This window comes from Lutra lutra, chromosome 13 (assembly GCF_902655055.1).
Source record: "Lutra lutra chromosome 13, mLutLut1.2, whole genome shotgun sequence".
NCBI lineage: Eukaryota > Metazoa > Chordata > Mammalia > Carnivora > Mustelidae > Lutra > Lutra lutra.
Window position 1 is genome coordinate 46,245,371 of NC_062290.1, and position 12,204 is coordinate 46,257,574.

Consider the following 12,204-nt stretch of genomic DNA (forward strand, 5'->3'; position numbering starts at 1 on the left):
TTTTATGTCTTTAGACACCTAGAACAGAAACCTTAAACACCCAAGTGTCAAAATAAGACAGATAACCCAATAAATTTGCTAGAGCAGAGACAGAGAAAACAAACATAGCCTTCTGTTATACGGATGTCTTTTAACTCTCTCCAACCACTAGCCTGAAACCTTAGCCTGCCACACGTCTTTCCTGTCGAGCTGTTTATTTAGACTCCCGTAAAGCCTCTCAGCGCCCATTTTTAATTTTCAGCTTGCTTCTTGTCAGCTTTCTGAAAAGCATAGCAAGATCCACTGTTTAACAAAAACAGACACAAATCAGGGAAGGAGGAGATGGGACGGCAGGAGGTGGTGGGTGGGGGTGCCTCCCAGCGAGTGTGAGAGAAAAGCCTTCCTGGTCCCATTGGTTTGCGACTGGGCGCAAGGGTTGCCCATGGAGGTCATTCAGTCTTGCGGGCTTGGGCTTTAACTCTCTGACCACCCTTCCTTCGGCATATTCTGCATTCCTTCCTTCATGAAACGCTCCGTAAGTGCTCTTCGGTAACGTGGGTAAGAAAAGGAATCTTCCGTGGCAGTTCATTGCATTCTGGTCGTTTCCTGTGCTTGATTAGAGGGCTTGAGGAAGCTGCAAGCAATCATCTTGTCCTTCGAAAGAGGAAAGATAAGAAGCTTGAATTCAAAGATATCGTCAAGTAGTGTGATTTTTTTTTTTTTCAACGTAAGTGATAATCCACGACGTAGCAACTGTTGATCAAGTAATGTTCCATGCGACGTGCTGTGCCTGGACCTAAGGTCAGAGGGAACATGCTTTGTGAACCAAAAATTGGAAACTAAGAGTCTCATATAAAACAACCGTGGTGGAAAAACAACAACAACAACAACCGTGGTGGGTTCCAACGCAAGAGGCGGTTAGGGAGATGGAGTGTGGGTGCCTCAAGTCCTGGAACCCACGGGCAGTTTGATGACCTAAGAGGAGCAGCGTGACACACTACTTAAAAGTGGGCTGCTGGTTTTGTGAAAGCAAGGCTCATGGTCTCAGTAGTTGTGGGAAATAGAAAATATTTCCACCTCTTCCCTGTCTCTCGACTCCTACTCCGATGCAGGTAGAAGCAATCTTCGTTTCCTAGCAGACACTCAGTTTATACTTCATTAATAGCAACGTGGATAGCAATCTATCCTAGAATCGCTTATCATATAATATGTCCTAATAGTAGTGTATCCTATCACATAGTGATTTTCTTAAAACCGTAAGGTTTGGGGACACTGGTAGGCAAAAGCGGGAGAGAAAGAGGTTCTTAAGGGAAAAATAAAATCCAAAGTAAATTGCACCCACAATCCCACTGTGTGTGTGTGTGTAGGTGTGTATGCGCACATAGAGAGGTGAAAGTCTTAGATCATCTCCGACATACAATCCCCCCCTTCCCCAGGGTTAGCCGCTGTAACATTTGAGGACATGCCTTTCCTGGCTTTTTCTTGTGCTTATATCTGATCTATAAGAATATACGTGTACATGTACACATAGATGTTTACATCATCACAAACAGCCACATGTATGTGGACTTCTTTTGCACAATGGTGGAATCTTGCTATACCTATTGGTATACTACTTACTTTTATAATTATATAAAATTATATAATTTTATTTATATATTATATAAATATATATATATAATTATATATAATTAAATAAAAAATAAAGTGTTTATTTATCTTGGCAAGCCAGTATGCACTGTTCCACGTGCTCTTTATGACAGTAGCTTAGTGTGCCTAAATAAATATACCATTTTTATTGAACCAGTCCCACAACTGAGCTCATTGGTAATTTGGGGGATTATAAACAAGGCTGCAATTAACGTCCTTGTATGTATATTTTCACTGATTGGCGTAATTATTTCTGAAAGATAGATTTCTAGAAATAGTAATGCTGATAACTGGGCCTGGCCTTTTGTTATTAATTTATCAAAAGAAAGAATTTGAGGTTGAGGGAGAAAGGATCAGAGGCAATAGAAACACGGAGAGCCTGGAAGACAAATGTTGGCAGGGTTCATCCAAACACTGTTGGAAGAACAAGAAATCTGAGTCTCTGACATCAGGGATCTGTTTCCATTGACGAGGGATCTCAAGAGCTAGGCGTCTCCAGCTTTCCTGAGTCAGCATTTTAATTTTAGGTAATAATTAGGTAAATTGAATAGTATCTAATTCTTAGAACTTACTCAGACTTTATGCTCACTAAGCAACATTCTGAATGCAGTATGATTTCCCCAAAGATCTCACTTGAGAGAGAATTGAATAGAGGAAAAATGTAGATAGTAAGCTCTCTCCCAGTCTGTGTTTTGGGTTCACGTAAATCTGCCCCTGAGAAATGAATCCTCCCAGCATGCTCATAAAATTAATTTCTGAAATTACAGAATTAGTTTTTGAAACTACAGAATTACCTATGGGGCTTTTTGAAAAACATCCTGTCATTAACGTGTGACCATTTCGCCTCCATTATGTATCTCTGCTTTCAAACTCCTAGAAAGCAAGACCCAGCCTTATTTGAGTCTGTCATGCCTGCAGCTAGAGGGCAATGGCGGAGTGGGCGTCAGGAGCCCCGTTAATTTCTCAATGTCCTTGACATTGAGATCTCCTGGTTCAACATCTTAACTGCAACATCGACACTGCCTGCACCTGACTCCACGGTCTTCGGTCTCACTTGCCTTGAAAGCACACAAAAATAGCATCCTGCTGTTTATACAGCAAAGTACAGTTCCCTAAGGGCTGCCATTTAGGACCCAAGATCTGGACCCATCATGACTTTGCAGTCCAATTTCTCACTCTACCTCTCATTTCCATCTCTAGGTCTCTGCTTATGTTATTTTCTCCACCTGAAATGCCTTTCCATTCCCACCACCCTCTCCTTGGAAATCTAACATATAGATTATAGGAACAGAATTCTAATATATTTGTAAAATAGAAGGTACAAATTTTTCCCTGATGGGTAGGGGCTTCCATAGTAAAACCAAGGTTGATAAGGCTGGGAGATGGGCAGGGATGGGGGTGAGTTTTGGACTCACGAGTCACAAGGGCCTATTTGCCCCTCCCCCGTATCGTTGGCTTTTCTTTTGAGCTCTCGTTCCCACCAAAGAATAAGGTTTAAATGAAATTGCTTTCATAAATGGTCATGACTGTGTATCTGTATTAATGTTTTTTATAAAAGTAAATTTGGCATTATATTTCAACCTTTCTTGAGTAAGCAAATGGAAAAAGTAAGTTTGTGAAACTCAGAAATTAAATCTGTTTGTCAGAATGACATGAAACTGTCCCTTAGGACTGAACAAAAAGAGAATTCTTCATTGAGGGGGGAAAAATCATTATTTATTTCTAAAATTGACCGATGTGACATTTGTTTTCTTTTTGAACCTGGTTACCCAACACCATATTTTCTTTTTTGACCTTGGTTACCTGATACCACCACCAAGCCATCATTTATAAAGTTGTTTTAGAAAGTCTTTAGTCAAAACTCCATGGTAATTCTCCTCATTCTAAATTTAACTTTTTTCCTTCTCCTTGTGAAAAACAGGTAATTTTTTTAAAAATTTGTTAAATATTACTCTAATATAAGATAATTCTAGGTCTAGAGCACCTTTCTCAGGATTCTTATTTTATTTTGTTATAATATATGGAATATACAATGCTTTTCAAGTTCCAAGGATTAATCTTTATCCAAAAGTTGTCCTGACTTGCTATTTACCTTACTGCTAAAGAACAGAAAGAATCCCAACCATGAACCCTCCACAGATGAAATATAGACTTATGTTTGGATGTCTTTGCTACCAATCAGTTCTTCCCCCACCAAAAAAAAAAAAGATTAGGAAAAGATCCAGAACACTTCTCTCCTTTGATAGATGTCCAAGCCTCTTGGTATCCCCACCTCTGGAGTTGGGATACCCAGATATATATATATATATCATATATATGATTAAAATTGCATAGAGAACTGAAAACCACGTAGTAAGGAATAAATAATGTATAATAAAGTTTTGAGGCAAAAATAAATGGGCAACATAATAATGACTTGACTGGTTTTTAGGTTTCTTGACATCTAGAAATACCTTATTTTAGATGAAATAAAAATTGGGCCAAAGCTAGAGAAAGGAGCTAGTCCTGATTTTGGCAAGTATCCAATATAGCTGTGCAATAAAGATTTGATCAAACAGAACCCAACTCAAAGATTCAAGCCTTAATCTGAATTAAGGATTTCTTTTAAAAAGATAAACCCACCTACTGTCCTACATCAGAGGATATCCTGTGGCCAGTGCCTTATACTACCAGTCTTGAGGAAATAACATCACAAAAGAATGCAATTAGCCAGGAGCAAAGAACTAGATCTTATGTCTACCCAGTATGACTTGCTTAGGTGAGTCATGCAGTCACTTTGAGTCAATTTTCTTATTTATGAAATTTGGATAATAATACTTGCCTCCCTGTTTCAGAGGAAAATTGAGAGTATTAAATGAGGTCGTGTAAGTGACACTACCCTATGACCATAACGTATTATTGTTATTATCACAATATCAGTTTCTTTTCAGCCCCAAATCATCTTCTGTGTTCTACATGGCCGGGCCGGTACTCCATGAGCAGAACAACGATATGTCCTAGATTTTCCTGGGTGACCTAACTTTCAACAGTTCTGTCCCACTGTCCTCATGAGTACACTCCTCAAATCATGTGCTCTTAGATTGGAAATCACAGCCACTTAATCCTTAGTGAGATGTGTCCAGACGCATCGTGTAATTAGAGGTCTACACGCAAACGATATTCTAACAGTGATCTCCATCTGAAAGTCATAGAGTGCTCAATACTTTTATTGGGCTTTTAGAAGAAAACTGGCCAAATGCAAAAAGGAAGAGAATGAAATAAGAACCCATCTCAAGAGAAGAAAGGGAAAGCAGCTATCACAGGTGTCTGTTGCCAACCCAGGTGCAACTTACCCTCTGACATTAGATAAAACTAACTTCCTATACTTTTGACAATGGCACCAAACCGTGAGTGTCCCCTCAATGAGAGGTAGATGTGAGTGTGGCTAGTTTAGAAGAAAATGCCTTTCAGAGCAAGTCTTTGGCGGTCATGGAAGCTGGATTAGAAAGGCGTTCATTTAAGTGCACGAATAAATAGAATCTATATACATGGGTATTAGAAATGTCATTTTGACATTTTAAAAAGAATAGATCTTGACCTCAGCTGGAATATGAACACCCGAGCCTCCCATCTTGTTCCTAGCATCACTAACTGGTGCATTACTGCTTGGACACTAAACGAAGAGAAATGGCATTCTATCACTGGACCAACACGTTACTTCAGAAATCCCAGTTCTAACACAAGGAGTATGTTGACAATGGATGGAACAAGCATATACTGAAAACTTCACACAGCGCAGCTGGTAAATCACCCAGAAAGCCAATTCTATTTAAACGCTTATGAAAGCTCAGAGGAAAAATCCAAAACATCTTTTTTAAAATCACAGTTGAAAGTGAAATGACGTCTTCCAGCAGCAACAGGCTGGGGAAGGAAGTAGTAAAACCTGGGTTTTTTCCTGCATTCAGGGAGCCCATCTTTCCTTCCTTTGTTTTCTATTTCTTCATGTTAACGGAAAGCAATGAGGGCTTCTGTTTGCATCCAGGTCTATTCTGAAACACTGAGCAGATTGAGATAACAAATCCTCAGAGAGGTGAAAGACCCCAGTGAGAAACTGGTGTAGTCTAGCAGACAACCTAATTTCGGCAGCCTCCAGGTACCTCCAATGGCCTTTGTCTCTAATTCCAGTCCGATCTGGCTGTTGGGTCTCATTCTTCTTTCCATCCACGGCTCAACCACAACCACAGTAGCTACGCACATGCACCCTGACAAGATTTTTTTTAAAAAAACCTTTTTTTGTTTTGAATCCAATAAGCTGAATTTGAAACATCTAGGATATAATCACTTTTAACACAAAAGCAGTCAGGCAGCATTACACAAGTAACAATGGCTTTGTCCTAGTAAAACTTTATTTATGAACACACGCATGTCACATCATTTTTTATTTGTTATACAATATTATTTTCCTTTGGAGTTTTTCCAACCTGTTAAAAGTGTAAACATTCTTAACTCATAAGCCAGACAAAAGCAGACAGCAGGGTACATTTGTTGCCACAGGCCGCTGTTTGCTGACCCTTGTCTTCGAAGCTCAGAAGGGAAAAGAGCACTAAGGAACACTTGTAGAAGTCACTCTAGGAAGTTAGCTATGGATGCAGCCCCTTCCTCCAAGGTTCAAGGTCAATCAGGTGTGCTGGTCATTAGTGTGGTCAAGTGACTATTTCCTGGTCTGCTCCTGGGCACAGAGCGGCATCGTCCTTTCCCACACCCTTGTGGTCAGGGAGGTCCTATGGCTTATTCTGGCCACAGAGCTATAAAAAGTGACATGTTCCCTTCCAGGTAAAAACTTCAGGAGCAAAAACATGATGTACCATATTCCCTTCTCAAGGTTAGAGCACTCATGGGTGGTCAAAGAGCCAATGATTGACCTGGAGTACAAGGAGACTGAGGAAGAAATAGAAGTCTACTAAAAGACTGAGATTTTAAGATGGTTTGTCATCATAGTTTAGTCCAACCTCTACTAAATGCAACCAGCTTATCATATACTATGATCAGGGGACACCTGGGGTGCCTTAAAATGAAACATTTATACCCATGTTAGCAGAAGGCAGCCTCTTTGGCAACTGAAGATTAGTTAGCAGACACAGCATGGATTTATCACCCTTGTGTCTTTGGACCGTGAAGAAAACCATAAAAAGTAGTAGATAATTTTTTTTTTAATGATACCATTCAATGCAGATGAGAGTGTGGTGTGGCAAGACAGGTCGTCTCCTGTTCTGTTAGCCAGAAAACAAACTTCTGCAACCTTTCAAGGAAGTTGTTTTCCTGTACTCATTGGTGTCTTTTACAGATTTTCAAACTCTTTGACTTCAGAGTCAAATTCTACTATTAGGAATCTCACCTAAAAAAATAATCAAGGCTAGTCAATAATAAGAGGCAAATGTTTATGAATAAGAGATCTGTTTTTGTTAAAATAAGGAAAGGAAAACACCCTGGAAAAATCGTGTCCAACTTTATGGGAAATGCCAAAAATTATGTTATATTCATATAATGAAAAAATTACAGCACAATTTAGAGGAAGTTTATGAAGAATTTTAATGGCAAAAACAGATCATATATTATACATAGCACAAATAGTGTAATTCAATGATTTATATGTAAGTTACATATGCTACATGTAGAGAGATAGAGAGAAAGAGGACTGGCATGGAACACACCAGAATGTGGTGAGATTACAAATGGTTATTATTTTATTCCATTGACACTTTTATATTTTCAATTTTTCTACAAGGAATATATATTACTCTCATAATCAGAAAAGCAATAAAATGTATTTTTAAAATAGTCCCAAGCCAGCCAGCTTTAGACTCCCTGTTAGGGAGCACCAAGTTCTTTTCTTCTTTCCATAAGCTATGAAATGCCAAGTACCCCCTTTATTGAAGAAGGCCCCCCCAAATCATGACTCATGGAGATCTGCACTGAAAAGAATGACCTATGCTTCTTGCTGACGCTGGCATGTATTAATTCAAACCTTATTACTATTTGATTTAATTTATTATCTTAATTCTTATAAATGACTTGCTTCCAGAGAGCTTCATAGGCCTTTTACACCCACCCTTCCAGCCTTACCGTCTCCACTCTAATGCTAGCTCGCAAATTGCAGGGGCTTACCGAATAATTCTTGTTCCCTTCATGGCCTCATTAGGTACAGGGAGGGCAGCCTTTTTCTGTCTGATGATTCCAGCAGCCTGGGTGCTTCCATTGTATAGAACCCCACACGCCAAGCCTTCTTCAGAGGTCTTTGTTGGAATCTGTGAACAGCTAACCAACAAGTTAGAAGAATATGGCCTACAATTACTCTACCTTCATTCCCTTTGCAGAAAGATGGTCCCATGATCTCATGTTACCACAGGGAGGCTGGGGAATGTAGATTTTCTGTATGTTGAGGAAGGGGGGATGGAGTTGAAGGACATTAAGTGTGTCTCTAATGTATTCAATCCAGGAGACTGACTGGAGCTCTCAGCTGTCGGTATCGCCTACGCCAGTTTACCTTAATCCCTTTACTAAAAGATCTCCCCAACCCAGCTAACCTTGTTCCCGCAGAACTGCCAAATTCCCTTTGAATCTCACGTTTAAGAAGCTTTTCTAAATGTTTCAGTTCACAATGAACTTGTCCTTTTTTCCATGGGCCTGTTGCAGGAATCCATACCATAATACTTCTCAGAGTCTGATGCTTTAGAGAAAATCGTGTATGTTTTTTCTTCATCAGAGCAAAGGGACCAGACTGAACTAGGTGTTACCCTTCGTGGTCTCCCCTGATACCTAGCATGATGCTTTCATGTAGTAGGCACCCAGTGAAGGTTAATTTCCTTCCATGCTTTCCAATCAACATTCATTAAAGCTAACTGAACAAAAATGCACTGGCTTCCTAGTTTACATAAATGCTGGTCTTAGCTCTCCCTCTTAGTAGATATTCTATGAAGAATAATTATAGGGACGTCCAGAAGAACCATCCAAAAGTGCATGGGCTTTAAAACCTCTTTGGGGATTGATTTAAAAACCAAAGGATATAGCTTAAGATTTCTTTTTTTTTAAATATTTTATTTATTTATTTGACAGATAGAGATCACAAGTAGGCAAACAGGCAGGCAGAGAGAGAGGAGGAAGCAGGCTCCCTGCTGAGCAGAGAGCCCAATGTGGGTCTTGATCCCAGGACCCTGAGATTATGACCTGAGCCAAAGGCAGAGGCTTAACCTTACACTGATCCACCCAGGCGCCCCTAGCTTAAGATTTCTTATTCCTCTGATAATCCCGTATTTTGCAGATTTTAAAACTCATTGTGGATTTCTTTCCTTTTCCTGCAAAATCCAAGTTCTTCAGTAAATCAACTTTTCAGTCTAGTGGGTATAAAAACAGACTGTGTAGTGAACGGGCTTCAGCTTTGCTGAGTATGCAGGCAAATGGAAAGAAAAGCAAAGAAATAAAATAAAAGTGAGAGGTGTGAACTTTCCCCATCCATCTTAATGGAGTGCTAACCTTCCTGCCTCACGGTGACCAGTCGAATTCTAGAACTATTAAACAATGAGCTGAAATCCAAACATTCAGTCTGGGAGTGAAATCTTGAGAAACGACAGCTGTGTCCAGTTTTGACTACAATTCAGGCTTAAGAAAGCAAACACATGCCAAATAAAACTGATTTTGGCTGTCCTCTGTCAGTCTTAGGCTCTAGAATCTCTCCTCTTTGCTCTGCCCTGAAAGATTCACCCTGTTTAAAAGGTGGAGGGGGCCCAGAGCGTGGCCTTGCTTTTAAAGATGCATCTTGAGACAGGGAGCAGTAAGTCAGAGACCTTATCTTTCATCAAGGAGTGCCTCAAAACTCTTAGAATTTAGGATCTCAACAATTGTTGGTGGTCACCATTTGGAGTGATCTGCATGATGTTTAGTATTAGGTCTTGCTCATTTAAATAAGGCTTATACACACACACACACACACACACACACACGGATGGCATGGAGGGAAAAGACACAGAGACTTCTTCACAAGAACCCAGAAAGAATAAGTAAGAACATTCATTTCCAGAGCATTCTTCTTGATAGTCTCCTTTATAAAACACAAGAGACTGGAACCAAGTAACCAGCAACTGCGCACTGGTTCTGATGGTTTGGTAATTGCAGAAAAGCACCAGAAAAAAAGAACACCTGCTTGGAAGCCAAGTCAGATGCGGGGTTTCATGTCCAGCTTCAGGTCTTAGCTGTTTCACCTCAGGCAAACTCCTGAATTCCCTAACCTACGTACCTCATCTTTAAAATATGAAAAAGAGGGGCACCTGGGTGTCTCAGTGGGTTAAGCATTTGCCTTCAGCTCAGGTCATGATCCCAGGGTCCCGGTATCAAGTCCCGCATAGGGCTCTCTGCTCCTCTAGGAGCCTGCTTCTCCCTCTGCCCCTCCCCAACTTTTGTACGCACACTCTCTCTCTTCCTCTCTCTCTCTCTCTCTATCAAATAAAATTTCAAAAAAATAAAAATAAAATATGAAGGATAACATTGGTTCATAACTGTGTTATTTTGGGAACTCAAGGACATCATGAACCCAATAAGCGATCAAAATTGTAATTATTCTTCCATGATGACTAGGGGCTCAGGAGGAGTTTTGAGGGAGCCTTTTCTAACACACCCCTTCATTTTCTCCTTCCACTTCAGTTTTGCCTGGCCAATGGTTGCAAACAAACAAACAAATACACAGAAACTCCCACTGAGGAGCGCCTGGGTGGCTCAATGGGGTAAGCATCTGCCTTCAGCTCAGGTCATGATCCCGGGGTCCTGGGATGGAGCCCCTCATTGGGCTCCCTGGTCAGCGGCGAGTCTGCTTCTCTCTCTCCCTCTCCCTCTGTGTGTGCTCACACTCTCTTGCTCTCTTTCTCAAATAAAAATCTTTGAAAGAAAGAAAGAAAGAAAGAAAAAGCAACTCCCATTGAAATCTATGCAAAGAAAAAATAATGAGACAGTAAAACACTGAAAGGTTAACAACACTGTTTCAGAGTACAGGGTCTTGGGTGATTTGTGTTTCTTTTTTCTGCCTTTTCCAAATTTCCTATATAAGCATATATTGCTTTTAAATATTCTAATAAATATTTTTGCTAGAAGAAGAGTGTGAATACTGAACTAAGATAGTGTGCACAGTAGCCTAGTTATTCAGCAGCTCTTTGCAGGTTGCTATCCATAAATTAGGCAACTTTATATCCCGTTTTCATAGAACAGTTATACATTGGGATTTTCTGTTCCGTGTGTTTGATTTGGTCTGTTATAAACCATTACTTTGTATAGCAAACATTGTAAGATTAGAGAAAAACGCCATTAAGTTTAGAGAAAACACACGATTCCCACCTCTCTGGGAACTTAGGTATTAAAAAGTCCTGGGTGTATATTAAAATAATAATAAAAATCAAACCATGTGATCCCTGAGCAGAAAGTAAGCACACATGGAGGTGGGGAGTGAAGAAATCACACTGGGTGCAAACAGCCCCGGCTGCTTAAGCAGGGAACCCCTCTGGATCTAATGGGCTGCTTCGTGTTGATTGGTGGGAGAGGCGGCAAAGAAATAAAGAATCTAGGGAAGGTTAAAATGTAAGCTAGAGACGGTTAAAGGCTTTTCATGAGGTTTGAAAAAATGCCGTAGGGAAAGGGTGCTAAGAATTCTGGAATTACAACGATTGTAGAGAAATTCACAGACATTGGGTTACCAAAAAGGAGAGCTGGTGAAGGCAGGTATCCATCAGGTAACAAAATGACCTATAATGTAACTATAATCACGTTAGCCTTTTGCCAAGTTAGTACTTCCTAAATGTGAAAAATCGGATACCCTATTTAATTAAAATGTGGTTGGCTGCATGTAATAGAATGTGTAATTTAAAAGTGACCTGAGGGACACCTGGGTGGCTCAGTCAGTTAAGCCTCTGAATCCTGATTTTTGACTCAGGTCATAACCTCAGGGTCATGAGATTGAGCCCAGAGTCAGGCTCAGCGCTCAGCAGGGAGTCTGCTTGGGATTCTCTCTGTATCCCTCTCCTGCAGCCCCTCCCCCTGCTCATGCATACTCTCTCTCTCTCTCTGTCCCCCAACCCCCACACTAAACTAAATAAATAAATAAATCTTTTTTAAAAAGTGACCTGAATAATAGAAGCCCAGAGGCAGGTGGTCTGGAGGTTGAGTCAGTGACAACCACATCAATGATCCAGACTATCTCTGCCATCCTCAGTGTGTCAGGGTTCCCTGCAAAGCTGCAAGATGAGCACAGCCATTCCAAGCACCACATTCTCACATAACCTCCAAGAGAGCGGCAAAGAGTGGTGGGGGGGATGAGGCAAGGAAGGCAAGAGTAGCAAGGGAATTCTCCCCAAGTGTCTCTCCATTCTTACCAGGGAAAAAGACATTTCCTCTAAGCTCCCTGACAAACTTTCTTACGTTTAATGGCCACAATAGAGTCAAAAGACCACCCCGGTCAAGGAAGGCAGGAAAGCAAGCATCTGCATTTTTAGTTTCTCATGGGGGCTGTTGTCTCTCCACACATGAAGTAACCAGGGTAGCAACTAGCTGTTATGTAGA

At 40.5% G+C, this 12,204-nt stretch overlaps 1 long non-coding RNA gene across 3 annotated transcripts; it reads right to left on the reverse strand.

Annotated features, from left to right (window-relative positions):
* Positions 1–213: 213 nt before the first annotated feature.
* On the reverse strand, positions 214–8,665 carry LOC125083776 (uncharacterized). Of its 3 annotated transcripts, none has more exons than XR_007122364.1 (6): positions 8,233–8,665; positions 7,774–7,923; positions 6,829–7,003; positions 6,474–6,546; positions 5,766–5,870; positions 214–633 (listed from the first exon to the last, which is right to left on the reverse strand). It is a non-coding gene; the product is annotated as an uncharacterized LOC125083776 (long non-coding RNA). The 3 variants fall into 3 exon arrangements; XR_007122363.1 differs by having other exon boundaries at positions 214–775; XR_007122365.1 differs by lacking the exon at positions 6,829–7,003 and having other exon boundaries at positions 214–775.
* Positions 8,666–12,204: the final 3,539 nt, after the last annotated feature.